We start from the raw sequence: 9,310 nt of genomic DNA, 5'->3' as shown, positions 1-9,310 counted from the left end.
TCTCTTACAGGCTAAAATAAAGCACCCTCTTTTGCAGCTAAACCAGAAGCCAGCCGGTCTGGTCGTGAGGGGAAATACGTTTTGCATTTCAAGGACTCACCATCTTTCTGCAGTCAACAGATGAGAAACTGCGTTCCCCCCCCCCGTTACATCGATAAGGCACTCAAGTAGTTTTTTCATGGTGGTATCTTTTCTCTGCTTCTATAAATAATTTTAAGCATTTTTCCTAACTTTTCTTATTTTACCTCTTTCCCTTTCGCATCTCTCTAGCAATCAATTAATAAAAATCAGTTTTTGGTATTTACAGATAACTTGTTTGAGTTTTAATTTTGCTCAAGGGAATGATTTGAACTTGTAGTTCAATCTGCATCAAAATTACGCAGATCTGAACGTCACAGATGCTTGTGTGCAGGAGGTCAGTCAGGGATGCTCTGGGATGACAGGGAAGATACAGAGCACTACCTGTTGTGTCCTCCTTGCACAAACTCCTGCATACTTACGGCTGGTTCTGGAAGAGCCATTTTGTAGCTTTTGGGAGCTACTTGTGATTGATCAGTCTCTCCATCCTGCCCTACCTCTGAATCATTAGGATTTATTAATTTTTCCTTGTCTCCCAGCCTGCATGTCCTGAGAAGCTGCACATAGTGTGCTGGGATCTTAGTGACCTGCTAAGCTAAGTGCCAGGAACATACCATTCCCAATAACCCTTCTGTTCTTCCTTCTGGCCTGGTCTTCTTTCTATACTACTGTGTTCTGTTCTTTTTCCAGTCATACCGATCAGGCTTTCCTGTTATGGTTCTCCCCTTTGCTTTTATGTGTGTGCCATGGCTGCACATTTTCTATTGAGCAAAAATTGATCAGCTCTGTCTACTCATTACCTAAGACAGAGAGTAATAAAGTGCACTAATTCTGAAACAACCTTAATGTTTTGTATGTACACAACTTCTCAGTATGTCAGTCCTCTTCACATTGTAAAAGTTCAGCAACATTTTTTATGCTAACTTAGAAAGTATTTATTTATTTCCAAACAGAGATCTAATTTCTTTCAAAAGCAGAAGTCTTCCTCCATGAAGAAACTGCACTTTCCATGGAGAAGTGAAAATAGAAATTAATAAGGAGTGGAAAAATGTCTGTGCTAAATTAACTTGACTAAGCACAGAAGACTGCAAAAACATCCTTGACTGCCATCCATCCTAAAAGGGCAGAATATAAAAGAGCAGAGCAGAATACAAGAGATGGTGTGTTAAAAAATATTAGACCCTTGAATATCTCCCTTGGCAACTTCTAGTGCAACTTTCCCCTTGTTAAAGAAGAATCTTTCACACTGTTGAGAATAACTGGCAGGGTCTCGTGTTATGTGCTAAATCCTGTGCCTTTCTGACCACTTCATAGTATTCTGCTTGGTAACTTTCTTCTTTCAGAGCTATTTTAATATTGCAGACTCTCCAGCAGTTTCAAAGGTGTGGTTTAAAATGTATTAAGAAAAAAGTCAAATTAGTTTATCACAAAAATGTTTCTTCCTTTAGGTGTGTGATTTGTCCCCCACACACATTCACCCACCCTATCCATCCTCTAAATTATTGGGACACAGTGTTCAAGACACATTCTATGAAGCCTTGTCTGACAGTTTCTTCTGTGTTTTTGTGGGATTGCAGGAGCTGCCCAAGACTGGAAGAGTTCCAGCAGGGTGTTCAATTTATTTCTACATCTCTAAGGTCTAGAGGGCTTTCAGATCATGGGATTTTTATGCATAGAAAAGTCAGTTCCTGGTGTATTTCAGAGATGCTTTTAAACATTTAGTAGTTTTTTTCATCCTCAGCCTTGTTGGGTTTTGATTCATAACCTGAATTGGCAAACAAAGGCCCACAATAAAATGTTTAAACCTTCCTCTCAGTAATTTCAGAGATGTTTCCTCTGTGGTGTGAAATGCAGACACAAAATAGGTGATAGTGCAGGCCAGTTTGATGGTTTTATTTGTAGTACTCTGGAGTGATCTACATAATTCACTAGGGCCCTCATCTCTGGTAATGCAACACTCACTTCTTCAGACTGAAAGATGTTCAAGCTTACCATCCTTTCTTATGCACATTCTGTAGGCATGACAGGACTTTTCAAACAAAAAGACAATTTAAATCCCTTTGAGAAGTTGGATCTAGATTGACAAAGTTGATGCCGTCACTAAAGCGGTGCAGCGAAATGTTGTTCCTTCCCTCTTGATGTTGCCAGTGTGACGGTGTCTGTCAGAAAGCAGAGTCTCCTCTCCAGTGACATGTTGGCTTTAAAAGGCAGGACCTTCCCTGCCTCACAGTGCAGTGATGATGAACTGCCTGGTTATGTCTTCATCTGTCCTCTGCGTCATTTACTTACACTGTTCGGGTGAACATGCGACACAGTGGGATGCTCCATCATGCCTCTGACTGACATACCTCCTCCAGCTCCTGGTCTTGCTTACTCCCCCTCATTGCAAAAACTTTGGAGAACGGCGGCTGCTCTCTTCGGCAGCTCTCTCTCATTGTGTGTGAACGTCCTGCAGAGCTTTTTGGGAAGGAGGTTTGGATGAGAAAGTGTTATCTGATTAACCAGGATTACTTCAAACTTCAGCCTGAAAATTCAGGAAGTTGTGTAGACAAAAGTAAAGAAATTATAATTAAAGGCATTTGAATCTCCTTGGCAGCTCAGGATTAATCAGCGTTCTGTCTTCCCTATCCCTCTGCTGCAGTATAAAGCATTTTCTGGTCCAAGGGGATGGCCATTGCCACTGGGAAGGCAATGGCTGTGGTTTATACCTGTAGATCCACAGGACAAGGTGTATCTCACCCGCCCACATTTGCAGAGCAGATTCACCTGCAGGTTGGTGACCACAAAAAGTTCTAAAAACTACAGCCCTTATACCTAATGGCCCAGTACAGATTTTCACAAAAGAAAGGAGTGGTTTCAAGGTTCTTGGCCAAAGTTCCTGCACCTGTTCCCCTGCCCTGTGTGTGACACTTTGTGCTCTTGAGCTGACTGCCTTTCTGGACTGTTGGACATGCATTGCAATACAACACAACAGTGGATTTGTAGCAATGCTTTATGCTCATTGCTTCTTCCTACCACAGGAAAACATCTAATTTGCCTTTTGATGAGGTAATTAGGGGAGGTACTAATTAGTCATTATCTTGCAGACATCAGCAGAGGCTTAAAATCTCTCTTGTGCTTTTTTGTACTGCCCTACCCAGACCAGAATGGAAACATCTACTATGTAATGTCAACTTTAATGGTACTATGTGCTAAAAAGAGCTGAAGAAACCAGCCCTTAGGAAAGCCAGATGCTTTCCCCAGACAAAGCTGAGTGAACTGGGATGGGAGAGAACACAGAGACTGGTAGGGAGCCGAAGCCTTCAAAGAGATGCAGCATCTCCAAGGAAGGGAACAGGAGATGGAGTGTCTGGGAGGAAGGAGCATAGGCAAACATGATGATTAGGATTTGCCGAGGCCAGCAAGGAAAGGAGTGGGAGTTATGCAGTATGTCCATGTGTAGCACTGCCAACATCAAGTTGCAGCAGCCACTGGCATGTGCCTTTTTACATCCCTTGTTTTGCGTGTGGCTTGAGGAGGAAAAAGCATTTCATTGTTGTACAGAAGTTCAGCAGCGGCTTCTATACTCCTGCACACAATGGCAAAAGGCTATGCAGTAATCCTCATGGCCTTCTGATCTGAAGCTGACAGGGAGACTCTAAGCACTGGACTTGACTGGTACCTGGTTCCCTTCTTCCCACAGCCAGTGCCATCACAAGTATTGAAGAGAGTCCTTTTGCTTTAACCATCTCCATTGGCCTGCCCCTCACAGAGAGACAGAAGTGCTGCTGCCTGTCAGCTGAGGCATAGCAAGGTGAGCAGTCCACCTGCACCACAGCCCTTCTGCCATGACATAGGGTGGCAGAAAGAAATGTAAATCCCACAGTAAATGTGCTTCTGTCCAGTAAAAAGTAGTCTTATTGGGGCTATTCAATTTGCCACGCTCACAGCTACGAGGTAAAACTTATTAAAACTGACAAGAGTCCCTGGGGCAGAGAACCAGAAACGTCACCATACAGGCAACAGCCTGGTGCTTGTCTCGCTGAGATGCTTAAATTATTATCCTGAAATTAATTTTTAATTATGTTCATTTTCTTTTTTTGCCTCTAGGGGTTTTCTTTTGCCTCACATTTCCAGAGGCATTCAGGGATGAGATGAGACCAGTGTTTGGCAGGAAGAGGTTCACTGATGTGTAGCTGGAATCATGAAGGAGGCTCAGGAGAATTCCCTGCCTGGGCCTGGGAGAAAGCATATCCCTGTTGGAGAAAGGTGTGGTTAGCATCAGAGCTGATGGGCTCCTGCTCTGACACTTGAGGCAGTATGAAACCAAGGAAGAATATCATGAGTGATGCTGGGAAAGCAGAACAAGAAAGGGCACTGCTCTGTCTTGAGACTGACTGTTTGGAGAGTAAAGAGCACAGCTGGATGAGTGGCTTTTGAGACTGAAAGGCAGCACTGGTGAGGGATATATCCTACAAACTGCTCAATGTCATTCAACAAGAGGTATGTAGCAGCTGGTGCTGACTTTGAAGTACAGTCTCCAGTCTCTCACACCTTGAATTGCCTGCAGCCTTGTGAGCCTTCCTTTGCTCCTAAGGCAGCAGGTCAGGTGGTAAGTACTGCCAGGAGATGACAACTATGTTCATTCATTATTACCATTAGATAAGGAAAAATTCACCTCAGTGGGTCACTCAGAGGCTAATGCAGATTTAGGGAACTTGGGAAACTTGTATTGGTCAGACAAAGAACTGATATACCCATTCTTTTGGGGAGATGAGACACCTCACAGCCAGGAGTGTTTGCAGGCTGAAGGTTGCCATGGTGTGTCACCTGCACTTTGTGCATCACATCACACACTTGGCTGCAACTAATCAGATTGCTACCCATATCCTCTGGGTTGTCCACAGTTCCTGTTTGTAGTTTTCTAAGCGTCACCATATCAGCAGCCTGCAGGTTATTGATCCTTCTTTGAAATGCTGACATTGAGTAGACATTCTTCAGTAAACATCACATCAGTAACAGCAATAAGCTTCAGCCAAAGCTCTGTCCTGCATAAAGCTGCCCCTTCAGAGGAGCTGCTGGCTGTTCTGGCCCCAGCTGGGAACAGGGGACCCCAGGTCACTCCAGTCCCCCTCAGAGAGGCAGACTCCAGGTGTACCTCTCTCTTCCCAAGGGGGATGCTGCTTGTGTTTAGCCCCACAGCAGGGTCCAGCTGAGTACATGGCCTGCCCACCACCTAAGGAGTCTAGGAAGGATCACCTGGGGAAGTGACATTTTCTGCAAGGCTTTGCTTTGCCCTTGTTGTAGTCTGGCAAATGTGGATTTTAATGTCTGGCTGCAGCTGGCACTGTTAAAACAATATGTCCAACAGCTGCTGCAAGATATGCTGGAGCATATTAGCTGAGCAGTGTTACCTGCAGAGCATTGGGTTGTGCCAGCAGGTGAAACCCACGCTCTCCATAGTTTCCTTGTCTTCCTATAGGCAGCTTTCTGTTGTGAAAGGTTGTTCTACCCTCTGCCCATTCGGCCTTTGTGCTCTTCTGCTTAAAGACTCCTGCACAATCTGGTGCCTGCTGCTGCCTCTGATAAGGTAGAGTGTTTTATGGTTTCTTCTCTGTTTACATTTTTACAGTATAAATCTCAATATATGACATGTTGTTTTTAGCTCTGGATGGCTTCAGTTTGGTGTCTGGTACCACTTAAGGTTTTAGTAACTTGGGTAACCAGTGTTTTTGATGCTAGACCTGAGGTTTAACACATGTGATGTGTGGCACACCTTTCACAGATGTACCCCTGGGGAGCCCCAGGTACATGTGGAGAAGAAAACTGTGCAGATATGTGGGCTCAGAGGCTTCTGGGCCCCAGCAGCACAGTCAGAGCCTATAGCGCTGTAAACTGGGACTTGTGTCTGCTTGGACAAGGTGGATGCAGGGGATAAATGGTGTTTTCCAGTCCATTTCTCAGCCATGCTGTAAATGCGTCTAGACAGGCAGTACTTGGATGGCTGCCTTGTCCTTGCAGGGGGGGCTGCTCTTCCCAGTGGATTTTTCCAGTTCTCCTTCATCTCCAAAGGGTCTTAACTCTCCTTACAGTTAGAGGTGCTTCCCAGCTGTTCTGTCTTCTGGCTTGTTTACAAATGACATCCAGCACAGGGGACCTGAGGTATTCTATTCCAGCTGCCTGGTGGAGCAGAGCGAAGGTGAGCACAGACTGCAGGACCCCTTGCTGCACTGCACATCTGCCCAGCTGTGCTGTCAGAGCAGGTCTCCTGACATTAGGAGTTATTTACAGTCTGCGGCTGTCTCTGAGCTCCCTCTTCCTCTCTGCAGTGGAGGAGGTCTCTGTATTCCCCAAAGGCCCTTCTAATGGGAGTATCAGCATTTAAATGAAGCCCTGCAGAATGCCTGTGGTTCTCTAGTGGAACACAGAATCACAGCTCACCTCTCCTCTTCTACCAGGCATGGAGCCAGGGGAAACAAAACAGCAGAGGAAAATGCTGTAGAAAATTAAGATTAGGAGGAGGCATTGGGGAGCTGTAAAAGGAGAATGCAGATTATTCTACTGTAAATAATGAATGGGGATGTGTGAAACACACGTCTTGGGAGGGGGGGCGGGTCCTCAGCAGTCCCTCTGGCTTGCTGGAGAGAGCAGAGTGGTGTCAACTGGTTGCACCTTTGATTGCTTCTGTTCCTTGGCCTTTTCTGTGGGATTACCTATAGGAGCACTTAAGATAGTTTTGTTTTGGAGTTGAGTTTTTGTAACTGTGTGAGGGGTTTGAGGGGTTTGTGGTGCCTTTTTTTTCTTTTTTTTTTGGCCCATGGCAGGTTATAGTTTAAGAAGTGGTAGTCAGTTTTGTGATCTGATAGTTCAAATCTTCAATTATTAAAGGAAGGACTATGTGTTTAGATATATAACTTTGCCCATCCCTCCTGTGTGGGTACAAAAATACTGCTTAGTCTCCTGCCACACCTCCTGTTCTTACCTCTATTAGGAATCATCTTGGGGATCACTGCTTGAAGAACAGCTTCAAATTCAAGTAAAATCAAGCTGAACATGATCTCTGAGAGATGCTAGGCCAGGGCTTGAATCGGACCTACTCATCCTTTAAAAGATCTTGCTTCTCATTTCCTCCTTTCTGACAACTGCATATATAAAGCAACTGAAACTGGTCTCTGGTGATCTCTGGTATGAAGCTTCTAAATGAGGACTTGCAATCTGTCCACAGGTTGATTCACTCAACTGATACCTCCAACATCCTGTGTGCCGAGTGCTTCCCGTGCTGTCCAGTGTCTTTGAGCAGATGGAGTAGTACTACTGCACGCCTGCCTGGCATAGCTGGGAAACTAATGGACCATCTTTTCAGAATTCATCTGCTGGAAATGCTTAGAGCAGCCTTTGATTTCTTTCCTAGTCACAAGTAAAGTGCAAGTAATAATAAAGATCTCTTGTGGGAGTTCAGGTGGATGATAATGTTTTACAAGGAAAGTGTTACAAGGGCTCCAGGTGAGAAAGGCTTATGGGAGGGGGTATGCTTACCACAAAGGTACCAACTCTTCCAATGACACTTCTCTTTTATTGTATTAATGCAGTTACAATGCAGTATGGAGAGTACCTCTCCAGGCAAATGACACATGCTGTCCACAGGTTCCTCCTCCCAAAACCCGAACCAAAGAAGCAGCTAGAGCTCTGCTATGTGCTCCAGGGGCAGAGGACAATGGCTTTGCCTCCGTATGAGGCAAGAGAGGAAGATCTTTCCAGATGGAGAAGCTGTGGCACTGACACAGGCGGGGACAGCACAGAGTTATGCCCAAGCTGTCAAATGAGCATGGCTAACAGCACAGCTAAGCCTAGTCTCAGAGTGAGAGCTGAAGCCTTGATCCAGTACAGCAAGGGGGAAAATGAGAGAAGTGTGTTGAGGCTGTCTGTCCCACACCAGGTTTGTCTATACAAGGAGAAGAGCATTGGAGTGCCCTGATATGAGACCACCTTACATGGTACATCAGGGCTTGCCTGGTGTTTTCATCCAGGAACTACTGGAGATGGCTTTGTAAAATACTGTTGGGACAAAGGAGACAATGGCAGGGCTGTATTTGTCCAACTCCTGGTTCTGGGATATACAGATGCCATATGTGATGAAAAGAGTATCAACAAGGGGAGTCAGGGAGAGTCCAGGGGCTGATCCCGAGGCACACGTGCTTTCTTACTGCAAGAGATGTTACGAAACAGCTCTACCCCTGGTGTGGGCTGTAACAGGAGTTATTGCAGCAGTCAGGTGGTACAAACCCTTACTCTAGCAGTGCTCCTGTGCAGGAGAGGAGCACAAGTGAAGATTGGTTCCAAAGAGACCATCAACAAGTTTTAAGATGGGGTGCATGCAGCCTACAGCAGCTGAAAAAACAGATTTGAATATACTGCAGGCATGACAGGAGCTATCATAGGCCTTGTTCTCTTAATGGCCCCAGTAGAACACTGGGTTGTGTGGTAGTTAAATAGCAGCCAATCTATCCCTGGTCCTTGGGTCAGGAAGAGAGGGGACACTGGGATAATGTTGCACTTCTCAGGTGATGTGACCTACCAGTGGGATGGCAGCCACCTCTCTACCTTGCAAGGAGCAATAAAATACAAGCTGGCAGCACAAGGGAAGATTTCATTTGCAACTAGGTTGATTTTCTCAAGCACTTAGGGTGACCTAGTTTTACAGGCAAACCTTTTGATTGAAACAAGAGAAATGTTATCATTTCTCCTTCAGTGCTCCTTTTGTAAATTTCCTTGTCCAATTTTTGCTCTTGGCTCCTGATCAAAGGGATCAGGACCCTTATTGAAGAGGTCACATTCTGACCTTTTACTAAGACTGCTGTGCATTAGCTGGGTGCCTTCTGCAGGCTGAGACCCCAACCAGCTGTTGGAGGCAAATGTGTTTTCAGCATGTAGGCAACAGAGATGAGAGATGCCATCTGCATTTGGGTCTTGTGCTCTGCGAGCCTGGCAGCTCCCAGGAACAGTGCACTGTGGTGCTGCATGCCCAGGTCTGCCTTTCACTGCAGCAGTCCCCCACTGAGGGACCCACTGCTTGCCTCTTTGTCTTCTTCCTCTCCCTCCCCAGAAATGGGAAGCACTTGTACTCTCTAGAGCAGGAGTGCTGAGGCTTGGTGTGGGAAGCCAGCTGTGCAGGTGGGGTGTATGCTTGCTCATCACTCTGGTGCAGAAGGTGCCTGTATGTCAAAAATGACCACGTCACGCTGACCACCATCAC

The sequence above is a fragment of the Pithys albifrons genome, chromosome 1 (genome assembly GCF_047495875.1).
Source record: "Pithys albifrons albifrons isolate INPA30051 chromosome 1, PitAlb_v1, whole genome shotgun sequence".
Lineage (NCBI taxonomy): Eukaryota > Metazoa > Chordata > Aves > Passeriformes > Thamnophilidae > Pithys > Pithys albifrons.
Note: the sequence above shows the minus strand (reverse complement) of the source record.